This window comes from Oncorhynchus clarkii, chromosome 25 (assembly GCF_045791955.1).
Source record: "Oncorhynchus clarkii lewisi isolate Uvic-CL-2024 chromosome 25, UVic_Ocla_1.0, whole genome shotgun sequence".
NCBI classification, from domain to species: Eukaryota; Metazoa; Chordata; class Actinopteri; order Salmoniformes; family Salmonidae; genus Oncorhynchus; species Oncorhynchus clarkii.
In genome coordinates this window covers 13,613,043-13,640,962 of record NC_092171.1, presented here as the reverse complement: position 1 = coordinate 13,640,962, position 27,920 = coordinate 13,613,043, and positions in this window count along the sequence as shown.

Sequence of the window (27,920 nt, the reverse complement as noted above, 5' to 3'; positions counted from 1 at the left end):
CTACTAATGTAGTGAAGTAAAAGTAGCCCAAAATATAAAATAGTAAAGTAATGTACAGATACCACAAAAAAACAACTTAAGTAGTATTTTCAAGTATTTTTGCTTAAATACTTTACACCACTGCCCAAATGCCTTCACAACGGTACATTAGCACACTTTATATACTGTTACACATGCACTTATCACTGTCACGACTTCCGCCGAAGTCTGTTCCTTTCCTTGTTCGGGTGACGCTCAGCGGTCGGTGTCGCCGGTCTTCTAGCCATCATCGATCCACTTTTAATTGTAAGTGCATGTGCACGTTTTCTCTGGTGCGCGATGGGTTTTGTACCCATTTGTTTGTTTGTTCTGGTTTCCGGTGGTTTTATGAATAAAACTGCTCCGTTGATTACCCAGTTTGGCTCTCCTGCGCCTGACTTCCCTGCCGCCAGTTATGCACTCCCTTACAGAAGTACGCACCGCTAATGGAGTCAGCAGGAGCAAGTGCCCCTGGTATAGGGGTGGAGGAGCGCGTCCGGGAGCATGCGGCAATGCTCCACCATCTTGGCACCGCCACGGACCGCGTTGACCAAACAATGGACCGCTGGGAGAGACGGGTTCTTCCAGCGCCTCCACCAGCACAACCGGGGTCTCCACTACTCGCCCCCCCTTCTCCTGGTCCCAGTGGGATTCGTCTCGCCCTTCCCCGGGAATACGACGGGACGGCTGCACGCTGCCAGGAGTTCCTGTTGCAGCTCGACCTATACCTGGCAACCTTCCACCCGGCTCCTTCGGGCCGTGAGAGGGTGTCCGCCCTCGTCTCGTAGAGGGAAATGCGGCTTTGGACCATTTCGAGGAGTTCACCCGCCGCTTCTGGGCAGTCTTCGTCCACCCGCCCGAGGGTAGAACTCCTCTTCCATCTGAGGCAGGGGACGAGGAGCGCCCTGGAGTTTCGGACCCTGGGCGCCGGCGTTGGATGGAACAACAGGGCCCAGATCGACAATTATCGTTGCAGTTTGCGCGAGGACGTCCATCAGGAGTTGGCCTGCAGAGACACCACCCTCACCTTCGACCAGCTGGTGAACCTGTCCATCCCCCCGCACCACCTCTCCGATATCCATGGAGTTGGGAGGTGCGGTGCGCAGGGAGACTGGAGGAGGTTCCAGCTTGTGCACCATCTGTGGCTGCAGAGGTCACACTGCCAGTTGGTGCTGGGTTGGTTCCTCTGGCGATCGAGGCAGCAGGCAGGGCACTCTGGCGTCACCCCAGGTAAGCCGGCACCATTCTCACCCAGAGCTCTCTGTTGCACATATGTTTTTGTATGTTACTTTTTCTGAGTTTTCCCTGCATTCCCAGCATAAGGCGCTCGTCGATTCAGGCGCGGATGGGAATTTTATAGATAGATCGTTCGCCCATAGTTTAGGGATCCCCATTGTTCCCGTGGCTGTGGCCTTCCCCGTTTACGCCTTAGATAGTCAACCATTAGGGTCAGGGTTGATTAGGGAGGCACCGCTCCTCAGGGCATGATGACGCAGGGGGGGGCCACAAGGAGAGAATTAGGCAAATCAAATTTGTTTATATAGCCCTTCTTACATCAGCTGATATATCAAAGTGCTCTACAGAAACCCAGCCTAAAACCCCAAACAGCAAGCAATGCAGGTGTAGAAGCACGGTGGCTAGGAAAAACTCCCTAGAAAGGCCAAAACCTAGGAAGAAACCTAGAGAGGAACCAGGCTATGAGGGGTGGCCAGTCCTCTTCTGGCTGTGCCATGTGGAGATTATAACAGAACATGGCCAAGATGTTCAAATGTTCATAAATGACCAGCATGGTCAAATAATAATAATCACAGTAGTTGTCGAGGGTGCAACAAGTCAGCACCTCAGGAGTAAATGTCAGTTGGCTTTTCATAGCCGATCATTGAGAGTATCTCTACCACTCCTGCTGTTTCTAGAGAGTTGAAAACAGCAGGTCTGAGACAGGTAGCACGTCGGGTGAACAGGTCAGGGTTCCATAGCCGCAGGCAGAACAGTTGAAACTGGAGCAGCAGCATGGCCAGGTGGACTGAGGACAGCAAGGAGTCATCATGCCAGGTAGTCCTGAGGCATGGTCCTATGCTCAGGTCCTCTGAGAGAGAGAAAGAGAGAATTAGAGAGAGCATACTTAAATTCACACAGGACACCGGATAAGACAGGAGAAGTACTCCAGCTATAACAGACTGACCCTAGCCCCTGACATAAACTACTAGCATAAATACTGGAGGTTGAGACAATTAGTCTCTTCATTGAGTCTCCTGCATTTCCTGTGGTGCTAGGCCTACCCTGGTTAGCTTGTCATGACCCCACTGTTTCTTGGCAACAGAGGTCTCTCACGGGTTGGTCGCTAGAGTGCTCGGGGAGATGTTTAGGGTTTTCCGTTGGTGCTACCACGGTGGAAAGTCCAGACCCGGTTTCCACCGTGCGCATTCCTCCCGAATATTCCAACTTGGCTCTCGCATTCTCTAAAAAGATGGCGACTCAATTACCACCTCGACGTTGGGGGGATTGTGTGATATATCTCCTGGTAGATGCTGCACTTCCCAGGAGTCACGTGTATCCCCTGTCACAGGCGGAGACGGCGGCTATGGAAACATATGTCACTGAATCCCTGTGTCAGGGGTACATTCGGTCCTCTACTTCACCCGCCTCCTCGAGTTTATTTTTTGTGAAGACGAAGTAGGGAGGTCTGCGGCAGTGTATTGACTATCGAGGCCTGAACTAGATCACTGTGAGGTATAGCTACCCGCCACTGCTCATAGCCACAGCGATTGAGTCAATGCACGGTGCACTCTTCTTCACGAAACTAGATCTCAGGAGCGCTTACAACCTGGTGTGTATCCTTGAGGGAGACGAGTGGAAGACGGCTTTCAGCATCACCTCAGGGCACTATGAGTATCTCGTCATGCCGTACGGGTTGATGAATGCGCCATCAGTCTTCCAAGCCTTTGTAGACGAGATTTTCAGGGACCTGCGCGGGCAGGGTGTAGTGGTATATATTGATGACATTCTGAAATACTCCGCTACATACGCCGAGCATGTGTCCCTGGTGCGCAGGGTGCTTGGTCGCCTGTTGGAGCATGACCTGTACGTCAAGGCTGAGAAATGCCTGTTCTTCCAGCATTCCGTCTCATTCCTAGAGTACCGCATTTCCACCTCAGGGGTTGAAATGGAGAGTGACCGCATTTCAGCGGTGCATAATTGGCCAACTCCCACCACGGTAAAGGAGGTGCAGCGGTTTTTAGGGTTTGCCAACTGCTACAGGAGGTTTATCCGGGGTTTTGGTCAGGTAGCGGCTCCCATTAGCTCACAGCTTAAGGGGGGCCCGGTACGTTTGCAATGGTCGGCTGAAGCGGACAGGGCTTTTGGTCACCTGAGGGCTAGGCTCCCGTGCTGGCCCATCCGGATCCCTCTTTGGCGTTCATAGTGGAGGTGGATGCGTCCGAGACTGGGATAGGAGCTGTGCTCTCTCAGCACTCTGGTACGCCACCGAAGCTCCGCCCCTGTGCCTTCTTCTCGAAGAAGCTCAGCCCGGTGGAGTGAAACTATGAAGTGGGGGACCGGGAGCTGTTGGCTGTCGTAAAGGCCTTGAAGGCGTGGAAACATTGGCTTGAGGGGGCTAAACACTCTTTTCTCATCTGGACTGACCACCGCAATCTGGAGTAAATCCGGGCAGTGAGGAGACTGAACCCTCGTCAGGCAATGTTTTTCACCCATTTTGTTTTCACCCTGTCCTACAGATCAGGCTCCCAGAACGTGAAGGCAGACACACTGTCCCAGCTGTATGACACAGAGGAACGGCCCATGGATCGTACTCCCATACTTCCGGACTCCTGCCTGGTAGTGCCGGTGGTGTGGGAGCTGGACACGGACATTGAGCAGGAGTTGCGTGCAGAGCCCGCTCCCATTCAGTGTCCCGCTGGGCGGGACCGGTTGATCTATTGGGCCCACACGTCGCCCTCCTCTGGTCATCCTGGTATTGGCCGTACAGTGTGCAGTTTGAGCGGGAGGTACTGGTGGCCTACCTTGGCTAAGGACGTGAGGGTTTATGTTTCCTCCTGCTCGGTGTGCGCCCAGTGTAAGGCTCCTTGGCACCTGCCCAGAGGGAAGCTCCACTCCTTACCCGTTTCACAACAGCCGTGGTCGCACCTGTCTGTGGATTTACTTACCTATCTCCCCCCCACAAGTCCTGACGTCTCCTCCCTCTGCCCAGTCTCCCTTCGGCCCTACAGACTGAGGAGGCCTTGTTTATGCACGTCTTCCGGCACTACGGGGTGCCTGAGGATATAGTGTCTGATCGAGGTCCCCAGTTCATGTTGAGGGTCTGGAAGGCGTTTCACCCCGAAAGTAATGGGCAGGTGGAGAGAGTAAACCAGGATGTGGGCAGGTTTCTGCGGTCTTATTGCCCAGACCGGCCGGGGGAGTGGGCGCCGTTCGTGCCCTGGGCCGAGATGGCACAGAAATCGCTCCGCCACTCTAACCTGTCCCGCTTCCAGTGCGTACTGGGGTACAAGCCGGTTCTGGCGCCTTGGCATCAGAGTCAGACCGAGGCTCCTGCGGTGGATGACTGGTTCAGGCATGCGGTGGAGACATGGGAAGCTGCTCGTGTTCACCTTCAGCGGGCCGTGCTGCGCCAGAAAGACAGTGAACAAGGTTTGTTACAGGTTACAGATTCCGTCACCGCAATGAGGCCCCAGTGTTCGCACCGGTCTGGCTCTCGACCCGAAACCTGCCCCTCTTCCTGCCCTGCCGGAAGCTGCGCCCACGGTTTGTGGGGCCATTTAAAGTCCTTAGGAGAGTGAAGAAGGTTTGTTACAGGTTACAGATTCCACCCGATTACCGTATTAACCCCTCATTCCATGTGTCTCTCCTCAGGCCGGTGGTGGCTGGCCTGCTCCAGGAGCCTGAGGTGCGGGAGGTTCCTCTCCCCCCTCTGGACATCGAGGGGGCCCCAGCGTACTCCGTTCGCTCTATACTGGATTCGAGGCGTTGGGCGAGGGGCCTTCAGCACCTCGTGGAGTGGGACGGGTACGGTCCAGATTAGAGGTGCTGGGTTCTGGTCGAGGACGTGTTGGAACCTTCAATGCTGCAGGAGTTCCACCGCCTCCGTCCGGATCGCCCTGCACCTCGCCCTCCGGGTCGTCCCCGAGGCGGCGCCCGGCACTCGGCGTCGCCGGTCTTCTAGCCATCATCGATTCATTTTCCTTTTGTTTTGTCTTGTCTTGTCTTCCCACACACCTGGTCTCAATTCCCTCATTACATGTTGTGTATTTAACCCTCTGTTCCCCCCATGTCTTTGTGCGGAATTGTTTATTGTAAGACGCATGTAGAGTTTTGTAAGCATTTATTTGTTGTTCTGGTTTCCGGGGGTTTTATGAATAAAACTGCTCCGTTGATTACCCAGTTTTGCTCTCCTGCGCCTGACTTCCCTGCCGCCAGTTACGCACTCCCTTACAATCACATAGTATTCCATACATAAGTTAAGGCCATATGCAAACTGAGTTGAAACCTGAGTGAGGTGCATATGTACAGTACATAAACAGATTAATGCTCCATGTATTTGTGTGGTGGACACTTGATACGGTCACATTATATTGTTGTGGTATGTCACAAAATCCTGTTACAACCACACATCAATATTCATTATATATCAATATTTTGCCCTTGACTTTTGTGATATCCATAGCCTCTTCGTCGCAAAACTTCATAATCTTGTCAAAAAGATAGTTTGTCTAGCTGTGTCCAATCCAGGTGGTGCTTTTACAGGCAGCTCCTTCAGCTATTCTCACCGCGAAGGCTGTCACCAGGAATACTTGGTATGGCCCCTCCCAATGGGGCTGCTTCCTGTCTAGTCTCCCCAGGGACTGGATTGAGTGAATCACTTCCTCCTGTAATTCACCTGTAGTGCATAAAATCTTGGACATGCATGTTTGGTTAACAAACAGTTTCTAATTTGTTGTATCTTCAACTTCTATGCCTACTTGTTAGCTAGAATTTTTGAAATGTTTTATTAGTTTATTATCCAATAGGCCACAAAGTGTCCTATCCTAGGCCCCCCTAGGCCCCGTCCTATCCTAGGCCACAACTACCCATCCCCCATTTGATACCTGGCTCTGTCCAGGTAACAATACATCAGCCTATTTAAACTGTAACTTAGGTCAAATAGGTAGGTACCCGTTGTGCCAAATTCCTCCTTTATCAGCGGCTCCCATCTTAACCCATCTAGTAACTTCCTTAATCGGAGCTCTAAGCGGACTTTCCTTCAGTAATTCAATACTAACTTCCTCTTTCAAATGAGAGTCTGTGTGTGGGTGTTGCTTTCCGGCTGCTCTCTTAGCTTCCTCATCTGCCCTTCTATTACCAACTCTTATGGTGTCCGTGCCTTTCGTATGTTCTTCACATTTACAAATGGCTACTTTCTTTGGTAATAAAACTGCCTTTAGTACATTAAAAATTAGATGCGCATGGGTAATGGGTTTACCCGCCGTGGTGACCATAGCCCTGTTTCTCCACTGAGCTGCAAATACATGGACGGTGTTAACAGCATAAGCACAATCAGTATGTATCGTAATGCATTTACCCTTCCCCAATTCACAAGCCCCGGTAAGGGCAACAATTTCAGCTTGTTGAGCAGAGCACCTCAGTGTCCAACTACAGCATATTCTGTTGCATTAGTGCCATCGGGGTTCTTTCTGGATCAACCATCTACAAACATAGTCAGTTACCCATCAGATAAAGCAAGGTCAGTTAAATCGGGTCGTAGTAAGACAACTTTCTTGGTTTCTGTTACACAATCATGTGTGCTGCCATCTGTTGCAAAAGGAACTAATGTGGAGGGGTTCAGAGTAGTACAACGCTCCATTGTCATGTAAGCCATTTTTATGTTCTAACAACAGAATGGATACGGCATGTGGAACCTTTAAAGTCAAATCATGATAAAGCACAACAGATGCTGAGTCCTCAACTGCCTGAGCTGTGACTTCCTCTTACTCACTTTGTGACCTTGTTCTGCTAAAAAACTAACAGAGCAAGAGTATCAGCTACAGCCCTCCGGTGAGGGATTTGTCACCAATATTTTGTCTACATACAGTGGGGAGAAGTATTTGATACACTGCCGATTTTGCAGGTTTTCCTACTTACAAAGCATGTAGAGGCCTGTAACTTTTTATCATAGGTACACTTCAACTATGAGAGACGGAATCTAAAACCAAAAATGCAGAAAATCATGTATGATTTTTAAGTAATTAATTAGCATTTTATGGCATGACATAAGTATTTGATAAATCAGAAAAGCAGAACTTAATATTTGGTACAGAAACCTTTGTTTGCAATTACATAGATCATATGTTTCCTGTAGTTCTTGACCAGGTTTGCACACACTGCAGCAGAGATTTTGGCCCACTCCTCCATACAGACCTTCTCCAGATCCTTCAGGTTTCGGGGCTGTCGCTGGGCAATACGGACTTTTTCTGCTCCCCCCAAAGATTTTCTATTGGGTTCAGGTCTGGAGACTGGCTAGGCTACTCCAGGACACGGAGATGCTTCTTACGGAGCCACTCCTTAGTTGCCCTGGCTGTGTGTTTCGGGTCATTGTCATGCTGGAAGACCCAGCCACGACTCATCTTCAATGCTCTTACTGAGGGAAGGAGGTTGTTGACCAAGATCTCGCGATACATGGCCCCATCCATCCTCCCCTCAATACGGTGCATTCGTCCTGTCCCCTTTGCAGAAAAGCATCCCCAAAGAATGATGTTTCCACCTCCATGCTTCATGGTTGGGATGGTGTTCTTGGGGTTGTACTCATCCTTCTTCTTCCTCCAAACACGGCGAGTGGAGTTTAGACCAAATAGCTCTATTTTTGTCTCATCAGACCATATGACCTTCTCCCATTCCTCCTCTGGATCATCCAGATGGTCATTGGCAAACTTCAGACGGGCCTGGACATGCGCTGGTTTGAGCAGGGGGACCTTGCGTGCGCTGCAGGATTTTAATCCATGACGGTGTAGTGTGTTACTAATGGTTTTCTTTGAGTCTGTGGTCCCAGCTCTCTTCAGGTCATTGACCAGGTCCTGCCGTGTAGTTCTGGGCCGATCCCTCACCTTCCTCATGATCATTGATGACCCACAAGGTGAGATCTTGCATGGAGCCCCAGATCGAGTGTGATTGACCATCATCTTGAACTTCTTCCATTTTCGAATAATTGCTCCAACAGTTGTTGCCTTCTCACCAAGCTGCTTGCCTATTGTCCTGTAGCCCATCCCAGCCTTGTGCAGGTCTACAATTTTCAACCTGATGTCCTTACACAGCTCTCTGGTCTTGGCCATTGTGGAGAGGTTGGAGTCTGTTTGATTGAGTGTGTGGACAGGTGTCTTTTATACAGGTAACGAGTTCAAACAGGTGCAGTTAATACAGGTAATGAGTGCAGAACAGTAGGGCTTCTTAAAGAAAAACTAACAGGTCTGTGAGAGACGGAATTCTTACTGTTTGGTAGGTGATCAAATACTTATGTCATGCAATAAAATGCAAATGAATTACTTAAAAATCATACAATGTGATTTTCTGGATTTTTGTTTTAGATTCCGTCTCTCACAGTTAAAGTGTACCTATGATAAAAAGTTACAGACCTCTACATGCTTTGTAAGTAGGAAACACTGACGATTTTGCAGGTTATCAAATACTCCCCACTGTATATCAAAATTTAGCTTACACATGGAAGATCAAATTTTTATTTTCTTTCCCATTACTGTCAATACCAGATAAGGTTTCTGTTTCCAAATATTGACTTTCTCCTTGTTTGCATTAATGAATTTAATAGAAACATTTCTATGTAGTAATCTATAAGATAGTTCAACTTAATTATGTAATTATCTCGATACTCTCAATGATCCTGGATCACAACAAATGCCATATCCTTGTCATCTTTCTACTATTTAAATACAAATCTTCTAATAATTAAATAAAGCCCAAGCGACTGCTAAACATAGCATATGTTTTTCTGTACTAATGAAATCTCTCCTTCGGGAGTCTACTGTATTTTATCTAACAATAACCTGAGTTAATCTTAAATCAGTCATCAATAATACATGTTGCATAGTGTGGGATCCATTATCTACAGTAATTTACCATCCCTAAGAACTGCAACATAATTAATTTTAACGCTTATAAAATCACTATTTAGCTATTTTGTCCTGCCCTGCTGGTTTAAAATATGTCCTAAATACTTAACATGAGTCTACCATAATTAACTTATCCTAGCTCATTTTCTCAGCGTATTCATCAAAGAAAATATAATAACACCATAATATCAATTTCACAGCCTTGTTGTATTAAATTACCTCAAGATCAGTATTACAAATGACCTTAGATTCTTTATCCAAATGGCTTTCCAATGAGGCTGATCAGACCACAAAGGAAAGTTATGACAGAGGTCATAAGTCATACCACCCCTTCAAAGAAGTGTTTCTTACTGCATTAAACAACATTCTTTTATCAAAATAATATTTGACTTCGCTCTCTCGCTCTTGCTCTCCAGCCCACTGTAAAACAACCATTGCCCCCTGTCTCGGGGTCCAGTCTCCTTTTACAGGCGCCCAATCCTTTCCTACTACCTGTCTGACCTTTTTCTGGCTCATCTCCATATCTCTGTCTCTCTCTTTCTTTTTCTGGCTTCAGACAACCACACCCTAGCGTTGTCTAGCCCCTCTACCCGCTGTTTATCTGCCTTGTCTCCACATGCCTTATGGATCTGTTTTTATAAGCAATTCTAGCTTTTCTACATCCAGACTTCTTTCTCCATTTTGGATGTTCCTTTTATCTTTCTGCTTCATATAGCGCTCGTCTCCCGTTAATTCAGGGACCTCCTTTGAGGATTTACTACCCATGTTTGATAAATCCTTGCTGTCACTAGTCGCTATGGTATTTATCACTATCTATGTGGATATATTTCTATGATCTATGTATGTGCTGTTTACCTTTACCTAGTTACTATAGTTGCTCTCCTGACTGACTGTGTGTCTCTAATGCTTACAATCTGTGTATGGATTTCTATGTGTTTCTCCTTTCTGGAAACTATCTATAGAGGTGTCTGTCGATTGGACATTAGATCTCACCAGTATACAATTATAAGCAACTGTTCCTTGGGACTTTCAACGTTAATATCTCGTATCTCACTTCTCTATATTAGGTTTCACTCTCCTCCGTTTTTTTATATTATTTTCTTTCAGTATTGAATAGGTTAAGTTGTTCGCATAGAATTACCTTCCTTTCTCACCAAGCCTAGTTTATAACCTCACCTATTTTAAAATATCTACCGCTACTTTTCATAGTCGGACTACTTCCCATATACAGATAGACTACTTAGGTCAGGACTTTATTTAGGTATGTCTTTTGAATTGATGGCTGTCCTATTTATTCAAAACGACCATCATCTCTAACACCTATATCCCTTCCTTCCGTTATTTTTATTTGTGGTATCGCACGTTACCTCAGGTCTTTTCGGACCTGCCTTCCTTCCTATTGATTTTGGTTAAACTACTAAGTAGAAACCTAGTGAATCTGTTTGGAATGCCCAATGTCACGAACCGGCTCAAAGCCCGTAACAAAAGGGAGACAACGTGGAGATAAGGAGTAACAAAATATATATTTATTAAATAGGTAACTAAGTACAATATACAATGGTGTGTGAGTGTTTTGCATGCATGAATATGATAATGCAGGGTGTTGAAAGGTGCCAAAGCAAACAACCAAAAGGCCACCAAGATACACAACAAAATCTGTAAAGGTGCCTGCATAGAGAGAGTCTCTTCCATGAATGTGGAAGAGGTCTATTTATCCTGGGACAAACCGGGCCCAGGTGTTTCCCATGTAGCTGACGACCCTCCCAACTCCGCCCACCGGCATCCTAATAAGGAAACAAGAACAAAGAGCGAATACGGCAGACAGAGTGGGAGGGTCGTCACACCAAGCTCCTATTATTGATAATTTCTAAGCATTTTAGAACATCAAATCCAAGATATCTTAAATCATTGCCCCCAAATTTGAGAATAAAGACTACTGACCTGGTCTCACAGACTGGGAAAAGCAATGTCGGTTGGATCTAGTCGCCGTTTCTGTCAACCTGGGGTGTATCCTGGCCTGTTATAGAGACCCAATGTCAGGGGCAGGGCTTTATTTTACGGGACCACGGCCCCCCCGTGTGTGGTTCTCGGCTTGTTACCTTCAGATGACAGGGATAGATATTTAGATCCGGCTCGAAGGACCAATTGTTAGGAGAATTAAGTTCTCAAGGTTCAAGAACTGAACTTCAATTAAAATACCCAGAGTTTGTAAGGTTCTGGGGGAAATGAAACAGACGGAGGAGACAAGTCAAAAATAGTCCGAATGTTTATTCTCGAGTGCTCTGCCCATCATTTCATGTACATTGGTTTATATACCTCTCATTTTGTCATAAATGTCCCTCCTCCTCTCAGACCATGACAAAGCTGCTTTTCAATTGCATTCCAACACATACATATTGCTTATCATATGCTTCCACATGTTACAATCTACTGCATGCCCAACGGTTTCTCCCCTCCCTGGTTGGGGACCAAACATCTTTCCTGTTGTTAGTTTCACTGTGGTCACAAGTTGTCTGTCAAAAGTTGTCTGTTAACACTTCCTCTTTGCCTATGTACAAACATTCTTCATCAGACAGGGTAGAATTCTGTTAGTTACAATCCTGCGTTAAATGTATACATAATTTAGTCATTATTCATAAAAATCCCATAACAATTACGTGATTAACTAATCAAGTAATTGGGAAGTCGGGGCATCAAGGAAAATATTCAGATTACAAAGTTATAATTTTCCTAATATAACTTAAGGACATTTTAATATCTCATCAATTAGTCTTCTAATTAATGAATTATTCTTTCTCACGATAGTCTTATTCCAAACGTCGTAAATTGTTGGTTATCTGCACAAACCCAGTCTTCACTATGAATCATCCATACATCAATTGTCTCAATAATTTATTTATTAACGAACTAAATAATCACAGAAATGCATAAACAAACAACAAAGTAGATATGGTTACAAGGAAATGATAGGGGATGTGGGCTAAACCGGCATGGTGGCTTGGTAGACAAAGGGACTGAGAAGGGCGCGAAAGACACTACAGAGTTGATAATTTAACAATTGAAATGCTAATCCTTTGCACGTGAACACTCACTCATTTGGGAATAATTGCAATCAATATATATATTTACGCTGAGTGTGTCCTGATCTCTGTTGGAAAGTTTGTTTCTGTTGGAGAGTTTGTCCGCCCTCTCTCTGCCCTCCCTGGAGTCTATGGTTAGAATGGCTATTTCAGAGTAACATTCAGAAATGTTGTTATAGAATAGGTGTTTCGGCGGTTGTCGGCCTTCGCATTCACGGGTACATAATTTCTAGCTGCAGACTAGTAGTTAGTATCGAAGAGTAGCTCTTATTCTGTCAGATCGATAGTCTCAGAGTTTAACCACGTGGTATGGTTAAAAGATTCAGCAATCTACTCAAACCTTAGCTCCCTCTATGATGAGGTACTGGTCTCTACTCATGATAATCGAGGTAAGCTGGTCTAAAGGGAAATTCTTTAGGGTGGGGTTTTATTCTGAACAGTAGAAACGAGCTGTCCCATGATGCCAGATCAATGTCTGGTCATGGGGCAGGCCTATGACTTAGTTAAACTCCAAAAGGGAATTGGAGTTTCCTTCATTAACAGTTTAAAATCACATTACATAATTTCACAAATAGTTTCATCTTTACTCATTAATTTTATAATACAATTAGATGCAAGCCTCACAACTGAGACTTTGTTTATACAGAGTTATGGTAATGAGGCTGTATTGTCTCTGAGTTTCACAAACATTAAACGAAATGGACCGGTCGTTGCTAGATTCTCCCCCGACCGTGTACACATTCTCCAAAACCTGGACATTGCCACATCACAGAACTTGAGAACTGAACAGAGGTTGCTTTGTTCTCCTGTGAAATTCACTCTCTCTATACTCTGGCCATGAGGAGAGAAACCTCTAGGAATTTATGACCTGCCTAACAGAGCCTGGGTGTAGGGGGAAGAGAGAGAGGGGGGATGGTGCTCACTGTACCCAAAGAGGGCCACGTCATGACAATGGCGAGACAGCCTACAGGGAGGTGAGGGCACTCGGAGTGTGGTGTCAGGAAAACAACCTCTCACTCAACGTCAACAAAACAAAGGAGATGATTGTGGACTTCAGGAAACAGCAGAGGGAGCAGCCCCCTATCCACATTGAAGGGACAGCAGTGGAGAAGGTGTAAAGTTTTTAGTTCCTCGGCGTACACATCACAGACAAACTGAAATGTTCCACTCACACAGACAGCGTGGTGAAGCGCCTCTTCAACCTCAGGAGGCCAAAGAAATTTGGCATGTCACGCAAAACCCTGACAAACCTTTACAGATGCATAATCGAGAGCATCCTGTCGGGCTGTATCACAGCCTGGTACAGCAACTGCACCACCTTCAACCGCAAGGCTCTCCAGAGGGTGGTGCGGTCTGCACAATGCATCACCAGGGGCAAACTACCTGCCCTCCATGGCATCTACAGCACCCGATGTCACAGGAATGCCAAAAAGATCAAGGACATCAACCACCTGTTCACACTGCTACCATTGAAGTTGAGGTCAGTACAGGTGCATCAAAGCTGGGACTGAGAGACAGAAGCTGTATTTCAATCTCAAGGCCATCAGACTGCTAAACAGCAATCACTAACTCCGAGAGGCTGCTGCCTACATTGAGACCCAACCACTGGCCACTTTAATAAATGGATCACTCGTCACTTTATACAATTCACTCTAAACAATGCCATTTTAATAATGTTAACATATCTTACATTACGCATATCACATGTATATACTGTATTTTATACTATCTATTGCACCTTGCCTATGCTGCTCGGCCATTGCTCATCCATATACTTTCATTTATATATTCTCATTCACCCCTTTAGATTTGTGTGTATTAGGTAGTTGTTGAGGAATTGTTAGATTACTTGTTAGATATTACTGCACTGTCGACACTAGAATCACAAGCATTTCACTACACTCGCATTAACATCCGCTAACCATGTGTATGTGACAAATACATTTAGATTTGTTTTGAAAAGGTACAAGGTAGGCCTCCCGGGTGTTGCAGAGGTCTAAGGCACTGCATCGCAGCGCTGGCTGTGCCACCAGAGACTCTGGGTTTGCGCCCAGGCTCTGTCGCAGCTGGCCGCGACGGGGAGGTCCGTGGGGCGACGCACAATTGGCCTAGCGTCGTCCGGGTTTGGCCGGTAGGGATATCCTTCTCTCATCGCGCACCAGCGACTCCTATGGTGTGCCGGGCGCAGTGCGCGCTAACCAAGGTCGCTAGGTGCACAGTGTTTCCTCCGACACATTGGTGTGGCTGGCTTCCGGGTTGGATGCGCGCTGTGTTAAGATGCAGTGCGGCTTGGTTGGGTTGTGTTTCGGAGGACGCATGGCTTTCGACCTTCGTCTCTCCCGAACCCACGGGAGTTGTAGCGATGAGGCAAGATAGTAATTACTAACAATTGGATACCATGAAATTGGGGAGAAAAAGGGGGTCAAATAAAAAATTTAAATAAATTTAAAAAAGACAAGGTAAGTGGTGAAATGTTGCAACTCGGCCAACAACATTTTATCCTAGTTTGCCACTTCAAATTCTGACTTGAAAGGTCTTTCAAGTGAAACTTCCCAGTTAGAACTATGAGCTTCTGATAACTCCGATAGCATATGAATGCAGCATATGCTGAAGCCAAAAGTTCTGGTTCCTGTTCTGTTTAGGCTCAACTGTGCATTTCTTCTCAAGACAGGAAGTCAATAAACTTAAACAGGCTTTTGGTCAAGCCAGACAGAGGAACTGCTTGGAAGTGTTTTATGGAGGAACTTGTGAGTGCGGCTCACAGATGTTGAGTTTATCCAACAAACAGTAGGAGGAAAGTAAAAGTGGGGACTGATCTGCTGCTGGATTGTATTTGCTAAAATGTGCTATAGGTCCTGGGGTGTTTCAAATATTTTTGCGCAGAGCTGGCGGTGGAGCAAAGGACTGGGTTTTGATGAGTTAATAAGTTGTATGTGTGTCAAGGCTTGACTCCTCATTCGACCAAAAAAATTGACTTGGATCCTTTTGTTCAAACTTGCTGAGGCAGCTCCATTCATCCCGGGGGCTGGACCAAAATGCCGACGCCGGAGTACAGGAAGAAATGGGGCCCTAGTCAGAATACCGTAGTACTGTTTCATATGATACTGCTGACTTTTTTTCAGCCCTACCTATCTAAAGAACCTGCTGGCGCCTGTTATAAAATGTGTAAGTACATTTTGTTTATAAATTCAGTGGAATTGAAGAAACAGCCACTAGTCTCTTCTATGTGGAGGTCCAATATTATCCACTTCACTTTAATGAGCATACAACGTGTGGCAGCTGTAATCAGCCAGCTGCATCTCCTACTAACCTGCCCTGAATGACGGCACTGTATACACATAACATGGTGCAAAAAACCCTATGCTTGAAAATATGGAGAGGGGTTCTCAGTAATGTGCTGTATTGGATTTGCATCAAACATATTCAGGACAAAAATGTTATTGCTTTGCCACATTTCTTTTTGCAGAATTACTTTAGTGTTTGTGTTTCAAAAAGGATTCATGTTTTGGAATATTTGCATTCTGTACAAGTTTCCTTCTTTTGACTCTGTCAATTAGGTTAGTATTGTGGACTAACTACTGTGGTATCTCAGGAGGCCTATCCCGGGGGACGGTAATAGAGGGGAGGTAAGTGAGGCGACATTGGCTCCCTCTGCTGGGAATACGGGAGCTGGGCACCCCGAAACAGACAGCTCTAAGTGGAGTTAATTAGAGGAAAGTGCCGACCAGCCGTGGAGGCCAAATAAAAGGAGCACACCGCGAGAGAACAGGGAGAGATCGACACCAAGCGAAAGGAGAGAAGAAGGACTGAGCCAAACCTCAGTGATTTTCTTAGTTTATTTTCTGTCTTAGTCCACAAAAACAACTTTACTAAAGCCTCCCTGTCTCTGTGTCAATCTCTGCCCGCTCAACCCAACCCCACGGTTTACCACACTACACTGTTGTTGATCCATCCTCAGTTTTCTCCCATCACAGCCATTAAACTCTAACTGTTTTTAAAGTCACCATTGGCCCCAAGGTGAAATCCCTGAGCGGTTTCCTTCCTCTCCAGCAACTGAGTTAGGAAGTTTACCTGTATCTTTTTAGTGACTGGGTGTTATGATACACCATCTAAAGTGTAATTAATAACTTCACCATGCTCAAAGGGATGTTCAATGTCTGCTTTAAAATTTGTTAACCATCTTCTAATAGGTGCCGTTCTTCGCAAGGTATTTGAAAACCTCCCTGGTCTTTGTTGTTATGTGTTTGAAATTCACTGCTCGACTGAGGGACCTTACAGATAATTGTGGGGTACAGAGATGAAGTAGTCATTCAAAAATCATGTTAAACACTTATTGCACACAGACTCCATGCAACTTATGTGACTTGTTACGCACATATTTACTCCACAACTTATGTAGGCTTGCCAAAACAGAAGGGTTGAAGAGTCAATAAATAAAGACATTTTATTTTTTACGTTTTTTATTAATTTGGAAACGTTTCAAAAACATAATTCCACTTTGACATTATGGGGTATTAAATCAAATCAAATCAAATGTATTTATATAGCCCTTCGCACATCAGCTGATATCTTAAAGTGCTGTACAGAAACCCAGCCTAAAACCCCAAACAGCAAGCAATGCAGGTGTAGAAGCACGGTGGCTAGGAAAAACTCCCTAGAAAGGCCAAAACCTAGGAAGAAACCTAGAGAGGAACCAGGCTATGTGGGTGGCCAGTCCTCTTCTGGCTGTGCCAGGTGGAGATTATAACAGAACATGGCCAAGATGTTCAAATGTTCATAAATGACCAGCATGGTCCAATAATAATAAGGCAGAACAGTTGAAACTGGAGCAGCAGCACGGCCAGGTGGACTGGGGACAGCAAGGAGTCATCATGTCAGGTTGTCCTGAGACATGGTCCTAGGGCTCAGGTCCTCCGAGAGAAAGAGAGAATTAGAGAGAGCACACTTAAATTCACACAGGACACCGAATAGGACAGGAGAAGTACTCCAGATATAACAAACTGACCCTAGCCCCCCGGCACATAAACTACTGCAGCATAAATACTGGAGGCTGAGACAGGAGGGGTCAGGAGACCCTGTGGCCCCATCCGAGGACACCCCCGGACAGGGCCAAACAGGAAGGATATAACCCCACCCACTTTGCCAAAACACAGCCCCCACACCACTAGAGGGATATCTTCAACCACCAACTTACCATCCTGAGACAAGGCTGAGTATAGCCCACAAAGATCTCCGCCACGGCACAACCCAAGGGGGGGCGCCAACCCAGACAGGATGATCACATCAGTGACTCAACCCACTCAGGTGACGCACCCCTCCCAGGGACGGTATAAGAGAGCCCCAGTAAGCCAGTGACTCAGCCCCTGTAATAGGGTTAGAGGCAGAGAATCCCAGTGGAAAGAGGGGAACCGGCCAGGCAGAGACAGCAAGGGCGGTTTGTTGCTCCAGAGCCTTTCCGTTCACCTTCCCACTCCTGGGCCAGACTACACTCAATCATATGACCCACTGAAGAGATGAGTCTTCAGTAAGGACTTAAAGGTTGAGACCGAGTTTGCGTCTCTGACATGGGTAGGCAGACCGTTTCATAAAAATGGAGCTCTATAGGAGAAAGCCCTGCCTCCAGCTGTTTGCTTAGAAATTCTAGGGACAATTAGGAGGCCTGCGTCTTGTGACCGTAGCGTACGTGTAGGTATGTACGGCAGGACCAAATCAGAGAGATAGCTAGGAGCAAGCCCATGTAATGCTTTGTAGGTTAGCAGTAAAACCTTGAAATCAGCCCTTGCATTGACAGGAAGCCAGTGTTGGGAGGCTAGCACTGGAGTAATATGATAATTTTTGGGGGTTCTAGTCAGGATTCTAGCAGCCGTATTTAGCACTAACTGAAGTTTATTTAGTGCTTTATCCGGGTAGCCGGAAAGTAGAGCATTGCAGTAGTCTAACCTAGAAGTGACAAAAGCATGGATTAATTTTCTGCATCATTTTTGGACAGAAAGTTTCTGATTTTTGCAATGTTACGTAGATGGAAAAAAGCTGTCCTTGAAATGGTCTTGAAATGTTCTTCAAAAGAGAGATCAGGGTCCAGAGTAACGCAGAGGTCCTTCACAGTTTTATTTGAGGCGACTGTACAACCATTAAGATTAATTGTCAGATTCAACAGAAGATCTCTTTGTTTCTTGGGACCTAGAACAAGCATCTCTGTTTTGTCCGAGTTTAAAAGTAGAACGTTTGCAGCCATCCACTTCCTTATGTCTGAAACACATGCTTCTAGCGAGGGCAATTTTGGGGCTTCACCATGTTTCATTGAAATGTACAGCTGTGTGTCATCCGCATAGCAGTGAAAGTTAACATTTATGTTTTCGAATGACATCCCCAAGAGGTAAAATATATAGTGAAAACAATAGTGGTCCTAAAACGGAACCTTGAGGAACACCGAAATTTACAGTTGATTTGTCAGAGGACAAACCATTCACAGAGACAAACTGATATCTTTCCGACAGATAAGATCTAAACCAGGCCAGAACTTGTCCGTGTAGACCAATTTGGGTTTCCAATCTCTCCAAAAGAATATGGTGATCGATGGTATCAAAAGCAGCACTAAGGTCTAGGAGCACGAGGACAGATGCAGAGCCTCGGTCTGATGCTATTAAAAGGTAATTTACCACCTTCACAAGTGCAGTCTCAGTGCTGCACTTGTGGTTGACAATTTTTAGGGCCTTCCTCTGACACCGACTGTTGTAGAGGTCCTGGATGGCAGGCAGCTTTGCCCCAGTGATGTACTGGGCCGTACGCACTACTCTCTGAAGTGCCTTGCGGTCGGAGGCCGAGCAATTGCCGTACCTGGCAGTGATGCAACCAGTCAGGATGCTCTCGATGTTACAGCTGTAGAACCTTTTGAGGATCTCAGTACCCATGCCAAATCTTTTTAGTTTCCTGAGGGGGGATAGGCTTTATCGTGCCCTCTTCACAACTGTCTTGGTGTGTTTGGACCAATCTAGTTTGTTGTTGATGTGGACACAAAGGAATTTGAAGCTCTCAACCTGCTCCACTACAGCCCCGTCGATGAGAATGGGGACATGCTCGGTGCTCCTTTTCCTGTAGTCCACAATCATCTCCTTAGTCTTGGTTATGTTGAGGGATAGGTTGTTATTCTGGTACCACCCGGCCAGGTCTCTGACCTCCTCCCTATAGGCTGTCTCGTTGTTGTCGGTGATCAGGCCTACCACTGTTGTGTCGTCAGCAAACTTAATGATGGTGTTGGAGTTGTGCCTGGCCATGCAGTTGTGGGTGAACAGGGAGTACAGGAGTGGACTGAGCACGCACATCCTTAGCTTGGTGATGAGCTTTGAGGGTACTATGGTGTTGAACGCTGAGCTGTAGTCAATGAACAGCATTCTCACATAGGTGTTCCTTTTGTCCAGGTGGGAAAGGGCAGTGTGGAGTGCAATAGAGATTGCATCATCTGTGGATCTGTTTGGGTGGTATGCAAATTGGAGTGGGTCTAGGGTTTCTGGGATAATGGTGTTGATGTGAGCCATTACCAGCCTTTCAAAGCACTTCATGGCTACGGACGTGAGTGCTATGGGTCTGTAGTCATTTAGGCAGGTTGCCTTTGTATTTTTGGGCACAGTGACTATGGTGGTCTGCTTGAAATATGTTGGTATTACAGACTCAATCAGGGACATGTTGAAAATGTCAGTGAAGACACCTGCCAGTTGGTCAGCACATGCCCAGAGCACACGTCCTGGTAATCCGTCTGGCCCTGCAGCCTTGTGTATGTTGACCTGTTTAAAGGTCTTACTCACGTGGGCTACGGAGAGCGTGATCACACAGTCGTCCGGAACATCTGATGCTCTCATGCATGCCTCAGTGTTGCTTGCCTCGAAGCGAGCATAGAAGGGATTTAGCTCGTCTGGTAGGCTCGTGTCACTGGGCAGATCGTGGGTGTGCTTCCCATTGTAGTCTCTAATAGTTTGCAAGCCCTGCCACATCCGACGAGCGTCGCAGCCGGTGTAGTATGATTCAATCTTAGCCCTGTATTGACGCTTTGCCTGTTTGATGGTTCGTTGCAGGGCATAGCGGGATTTCTTGTAAGCTTCCGGGTTAGAGTCCTGCACCTTGAAAGCGGCATCTCTACCCTTTAGCTCAGTGCGAATGTTGCACAATCCGGGATCGTGAATACAGACTCAAGCTCATTACCATTACGCAACGTTAACTATTCATGAAAATCGCAAATGAAATGAAATAAATATGCTAGCTCTCAAGCTTAGCCTTTTGTTAACAACACTGTCATCTCAGATTTTCAAAATATGCTTCTCAACCATTGCAAAACAAGCATTTGTGTAACAGTATTGATGGCTAACGTAGCATTTAGCGTAGCATTTAGCGTTAGCATTCAGCAGGCAACATTTACACAAAAAACCATAAAAGCATTCAAATAAAATCATTTACCTTTGAAGAACTTCAGATGTTTTCAATGAGGAGACTCTCAGATAGCAAATGTTCAGTTTTTCCTGAAAGATTATTTGTTTAGGACAAATCGCTCCGTTTTCTGCGTCACGTTTAGCTACGAAAAAACCCATGTATCCAGGACTGTGTAAATCTATCAGCATGCTCATTAGCATAACACAACGTTAACTATTCATGAAAATGGCAAATGAAATTAAATTAATCTATTTGCTCTCAAGCTTAGCCTTTTGTTAACAACACTGTCATCTCAGATTTTCAAAATATGCTTTTGAACCATAGCTAAACAAGCATTTGTGTAAGAGTATTGATAGCCTAGCATTGCATTAAGCCTAGCATTCCGCATGCAACATTTTCCACAAAAAACCATAAAAGCATTCAAATAAAATCATTTACCTTTGAAGAACTTCAGATGTTTTCAATGAGGAGACTCTGTTAGATAGCAAATGTTCCGTTTTTACAAAAAAATATTATTTGTGTAGGAGAAACCGCTCCGTTTTGTTCATCACGTTTGGGTAAGAAAAAAAAATAAAAATCATTAAAACGCGAACTTTTTTCCAAATTAACTCCATAATATCAACAGAAACATGGCAAACGATGTTTAGAATCAATCCTCAAGGTGTTTTCCACATATCTATCGACGATAAAATCCATCGTGGCAGTTTACTTTCAATTCTGAAGAAATGGAACGCGCATGGACCTACAGATTACGCACACAGGACACTGGGCGGGACACCGGGTAAATGTAGTCTCTTATGGTCAATCTTCCAATGATATGCCTACAAACACGTCACAATGCTGCAGACACCTCGGGAATAGACAGAAAGCGCAGGCTCATTCCTGGCGCATTCACAGCCATATAAGGAGACATTGGAAAACAGCGATTTCAGAATCCGGGGCATTTCCTGTATGAAACTTCATCTTGGTTTCGCCTGTTGCATTAGTTCTGGGGCACGCACAGATAATATCTTTGCAGTTTTGGAGACGTCAGAGTTGTGTCTTTCCAAGGCTGTCAATTCCATGCATAGTCGAGCATCTTTTCGTGACAAAATATTGCGCTTAAAACGGGCACGTCTTTTTATCCAATAATGACACAGCGCCCCTATAGGTTCAACAGGTTACGTTTCCTGGCATTAAAGTCTCCGGCCACTAGGAGCGCCGCCTCTGGGTGAGTGTTTTCCTGTTTGCTTAATTCCTTATACAGCTGACTGAGTGCGGACTTAGTGCCAGCATCTGTCTGTGGTGGTAAATAAACAGCCACGAAAAGTATAGCTGAGAACTCTCTAGGCAAGTAGTGTGGCCTGCAGTTTATCACAATATACTCAACTTCAGGCGTGCAAAATCTAGAGACTTCCTTATTTCGTGCACCAGCTGTTGTTTACAAATATGCACAGACCGCCCCCCCTCGTCTTACCGGAGTGTGCTGATCTATCCTGCGGTGCAGCATGTATCCCGCTGGCTGAATATCCATGTCATCATTCAGCCACGATTCCATGAAACATAGGATATTACAGTTTTTGATGTCCCGTTGGTAGGATATTCGTGATCTTACCTCGTCTAGTTTATTGTCCAATGATTGCACGTTGGTGAGTAATATTGACGGTAACGGCAGCTTTCCTAGTTGTCTTCTGCGCGTCCGGACGAGGCATAATGGCTGTGATAGGAGAAAACTGAGGATGAATCAACAACATTGAACTTACTCCACAATACTAACCAAATTGACAGAGTTAAAAGAAGTTAGCCTGTACAGAATACAAATATTACAAAACATGTATCCTGTTTGCAATAAGGCATTAAAGTAAAACTGCAAAAAATCTGGGTTCTGGCTGGGCCACTCAAGGACATTCAGAGACTTGTCCCGAAGCCACTCCCGCATTGTCTTGGCTGTGTGCTTTCCTGTTGGAAGGTGAACCTTCGCCCAAGTCTGAGGTCCTGAGTGTCCAATGGCTCTATCCAACAAGGACAAACATATCTTCATGCACAAAAAGGAATAGGGCGTTCAGTATAACAGAGCGAAATGCCAGAAAGCAGGACAACATTTATTTTTAGATCTCCTCCCTCCATCAAAACACAGGAAGCCGTCATAGGGTGTATCATTCAGTGCGCGAAGCCCAGACCTGCCTTCCCCCTGGGCAATTATGTGTGAAACACATCTCACTGTTCTAGAAATGCCTCGGATGTGAAGAAAACAAGCCCAGATTCGCCCAGGGTGACATTACCCTTTAACTGCTGGCTACTCTTCTTCCGTGGCTTAAGCCAACGAGAGAAGATCACAAGGGTTTCCCTAAAAGCTGTCAGGGTTTAAACATCTTCTATTATACAGAAAGTGAATAGCTTAATCAACTGGTAGTGACAGAATTAGATTACTTCCCAATCAAAGTCAATTGTTTTGTCTCCTCTGCTATAGAAGATTATAGCTCAGCCTCTGAATGTCAAAGAAACGAAACAGATCCCCATATGCATCAGTCTTTCCTGGGTATTTTACAGCTTGTTTCTAGCATAAAGGATCTCGGACTAAAGCATCGTTATAGATCACTTTATATAATCGGATCCGTTATATTGTCTTCAAAATCTTAAGCTAACAAGGGGTAGGCCTGTGCTTTTTGCCATTTTCTTTAAGAAATGTTAGGCCTATGGCATACCCTCTCATACCCCTTCAAATCGAGTCTTGGTTTTTAACCTAACAGCCTTTCACTGACACGTACAGTGCCTTGCGAAAGTATTCGGCCCCCTTGAACTTTGCGACCTTTTGCCACATTTCAGGCTTCAAACATAAAGATATAAAACTGTATTTTTTTGTGAAGAATCAACAACAAGTGGGACACAATCATGAAGTGGAACGACATTTATTGGATATTTCAAACTTTTTTAACAAATCAAAAACTGAAAAATTGGCTGTGCAAAATTATTCAGCCCCCTTAAGTTAATACTTTGTAGCGCCACCTTTTGCTGCGATTACAGCTGTAAGTCGCTTGGGGTATGTCTCTATCAGTTTTGCACATCGAGAGACTGACATTTTTTCCTATTCCTCCTTGCAAAACAGCTCGAGCTCAGTGAGGTTGGATGGAGAGCATTTGTGAACAGCAGTTTTCAGTTCTTTCCACAGATTCTCGATTGGATTCAGGTCTGGACTTTGACTTGGCCATTCTAACACCTGGATATGTTTATTTTTTAACCATTCCATTGTAGATTTTGCTTTATGTTTTGGATCATTGTCTTGTTGGAAGACAAATCTCCGTCCCAGTCTCAGGTCTTTTGCAGACTCCATCAGGTTTTCTTCCAGAATGGTCCTGTATTTGGCTCCATCCATCTTCCCATCAATTTTAACCATCTTCCCTGTCCCTGCTGAAGAAAAGCAGGCCCAAACCATGATGCTGCCACCACCATGTTTGACAGTGGGGATGGTGTGTTCAGCTGTGTTGCTTTTACGCCAAACATAACGTTTTGCATTGTTGCCAAAAAGTTCAATTTTGGTTTCATCTGACCAGAGCACCTTCTTCCACATGTTTGGTGTGTCTCCCAGGTGGCTTGTGGCAAACTTTAAACAACACTTTTTATGGATATCTTTAAGAAATGGCTTTCTTCTTGCCACTCTTCCATAAAGGCCAGATTTGTGCAATATACGACTGATTGTTGTCCTATGGACAGAGTCTCCCACCTCAGCTGTAGATCTCTGCAGTTCATCCAGAGTGATCATGGGCCTCTTGGCTGCATCTCTGATCAGTCTTCTCCTTGTATGAGCTGAAAGTTTAGAGGGACGGCCAGGTCTTGGTAGATTTGCAGTGGTCTGATACTCCTTCCATTTCAATATTATCGCTTGCACAGTGCTCCTTGGGATGTTTAAAGCTTGGGAAATCTGTTTGTATCCAAATCCGGCTTTAAACTTCTTCACAACAGTATCTCGGACCTGCCTGGTGTGTTCCTTGTTCTTCATGATGCTCTCTGCGCTTTTAACGGACCTCTGAGACTATCACAGTGCAGGTGCATTTATACGGAGACTTGATTACACACAGGTGGATTGTATTTATCATCATTAGTCATTTAGGTCAACATTGGATCATTCAGAGATCCTCACTGAACTTCTGGAGAGAGTTTGCTGCACTGAAAGTAAAGGGGCTGAATAATTTTGCACGCCCAATTTTTCAGTTTTTGATTTGTTAAACAAGTTTGAAATATCCAATAAATGTCATTCCACTTCATGATTGTGTCCCACTTGTTGTTGATTCTTCACAAAAAAATACAGTTTTATATCTTTATGTTTGAAGCCTGAAATGTGGCAAAAGGTCGCAAAGTTCAAGGGGGCCGAATACTTTCGCAAGGCTATTTAAAGAGTGCATGGTGGGTGGAGGAGCTATAGCCTAATATTGTCTGTCGGCCTACCTCTTGTTTCATAAATAGGAAGAAACCGGCTTCAACATAAAGTCCTATTGTTGTTAGTAAAGTCTAATTAAAATGATGATGGTTTAAAGGAATTATGCCTACTTGAATTTGCTACTTTTCAGCACCATGTGCAGTCCGTTTCGGATTGATTGTGCCAGCAGCTGCTGCTTTCAAGTTTCAGCACAACAATGTAAGTTATTTGAATCTCGCTTATTGTGAGATCAATGACTGTGATAAATACATCATGAGCAAGAAACATGTTATTTTTTTATCCAATTTATTGTAGTAGTAGCAAGCTATCAATCAAAGTTGACCTGTAGTCTCCCTACTCATCTTCGCACGCTCCTTTTCAAACTGAACAGATCATAGACTATAGGCTAGTCCACTTGCAAGAGTGCATTTTTTTGGACTAGGCCTAATAAATGAAACAATTCTGAAAAAGCCTTTGACTCCTGAACTACCACCGTAGGCCAACACAGCACTGCCATTGGTTAGGGAGCACACACAAATGTTTTTGATCAGAGCAGGGCTCAGGGTTGGAATATCCATTTCAATGTTTAATGCAGCCTAGTTGCATTTACACCATCCCAGCAGCTACTGTATCTTAGAAACACAACTTTGCTCTGTGCTTCTCCAAGCATGCACTTTGTAGCCTATAGGTTATGGATAATTTGATTGAGACCGCACTAAACAGCCAAAGGGGGCCCAGCGGAGAATCCGAGATGAGGGATAGGGCACACATCGATATATAGCCTAATAAGCAATTCATTCTTAAACACGGAGAAATATCGAAATTTCATTAATTACAAATTACATGACCCTCCCTGGACTATGTTAAAAAAAATACTAAACCCTCCCCTTGACTAAAATTGAAAAACCATGATCCTCCCCCATTTTCCTCCAGGTAGCCATTCTGTAAAATACTTGTTATGTACTTGTTAGCATTGCTAACCTTCGGTTTACAAAAGTTCAATGGGGTTTGAAAATAGCGCCCCTTGTGTTCAATGCCAGTATTACCGAATATCCTGGTATTGCACAAGGTCCGTATGAAGGTATGACAAGATGGATACCACCCAAGCTTTGTCTTGGCAAGGGCAGCTTATACATTATGGGTTTGACTTCTCTGTCCATGTTACACCGTGTTAGTGTTAGTTATATCAGGGCCCATAGAGCCCGGTGAAGAGCTGCTCCAGGGACCTCTGTTTCTAACCACTAGGTGTCACTGTTCCTCTGCCATCTCACCAGTCCCCACAGCCAGTAAGAGACAGTGATGCTAAGTGCAGCTTTCACATGGCATAACCCCTGATTTTAATTTCAAGGCTTCTCTCTCTCGCCACCACTTCCCAGACACAGACCCCCCCCCCCCCCCCCCCCCCCGTCTGTCCTTCTGTCTGTGAGTCTGTCTGTCTGGTGAGAGAATCCACACTGCCAAACTTTATGCCTGACGCGCAGAGAGAGGACGTTAGTTTTTCCACTACCACACACTTCACCTTGTGGTAACCCCCAGGAAACCAGGGACCTCCAAAGCTAATCTGTCTGAACAAGGGCTCCAACCCTGGCCGAGCCAGTCTGTCTTCTCCATCTGAGGTGTTTGCTTTGGTGAGGATATTCTGGTGTATGGACCACTGAATGGAAAATGATGCTAATGTTGTGCCAGGAGAAACACCTCCTGTATGATCCACTATAATAGTAACTACACCTCTGTCTCCTATTGTCAAAACAGAATCTGGAAAGTCACATCATCCTATACTATAAAAATAAACTCACTCACTCTGTACTCAATGTACATTTCTCTACCATTTCTCTTTCGTTGCCTTTTCTCCAGCTAGGCTGCCTCTTATTGCATTTCTATCATCAGAGCAGTGATTTGGGTAAGTGTTCAACTGCACATCCATGTTGGCCAGTTCACTCTAATTTTCAAACATGTGAAAGCAATTTCCCATACCCCCCTTCCCCCCTCGGCATGCGTTCCATTCATTTTCAGACATATATGTTTTCACTAATCAATATGCTGTACTGTTCATTTCATTTGATCATTTGCATTTGTTCTGAATTTGCCACTTTTGTATTACTTAATTAACATCTCAACATTTGTAAAACAGCATGCCACACAGTTTCATTTACATTTAGCGTGACTGCACTTTACTGGTCTAACTAATTGTACTTAGGACTCCCTCCACCTGCGTACGGTGCACTAATGCCAAACACTTTAAACTCTGAATATATTCCTCATAAAAATTGCTATGAAATTCAATGAAATTCCACCTAGAATTAGGTAAATATAACACGTGGGATGGCAGCTGACAAGCTCTAGGTGTTCATTTGACTGGATTTCAAATGCTGAGATCATTTCAATAAAGTGAATTACATGTAATTAATGCATGCCAGTGCAGACCTCACTGAAACAAAAAGTGTAATGAACAAACCAACAATAAAGTTGAAGATGATAAATGCAGTAGAAAGTTAGTAAGTTAATAACCTAGAGAATAGGTTGTTGTTGTTGTTGAACCTCCTTTTATCATTAAAGTTGCCTGGTAAGTGAACGTATATTTGTTATTGGAGTATACAGCCTGAGGACTTCGGTTTAGCAAACTGCTGACAAGCAATATTGGATGTATGAGTTAGATTATAATTACAGAGTGTGGACATTCATTTACATATTATTACTGTTATGAACACACTTTTTTTTTCTCTTACCTGGAGCAAACTAGTTATCTAATATTTGGATGAATGTTTCACCATCCATCCCCCTACTGAAAACTTTATTTATTTATTTCCCTCCTCGCTGAAAAGAAAGATTAGCTGTTATCTTTATCACTTTCTCCTAGAGTTCTCCCAGATTGTCCTAACTCATTGTGTTGGAATGAGG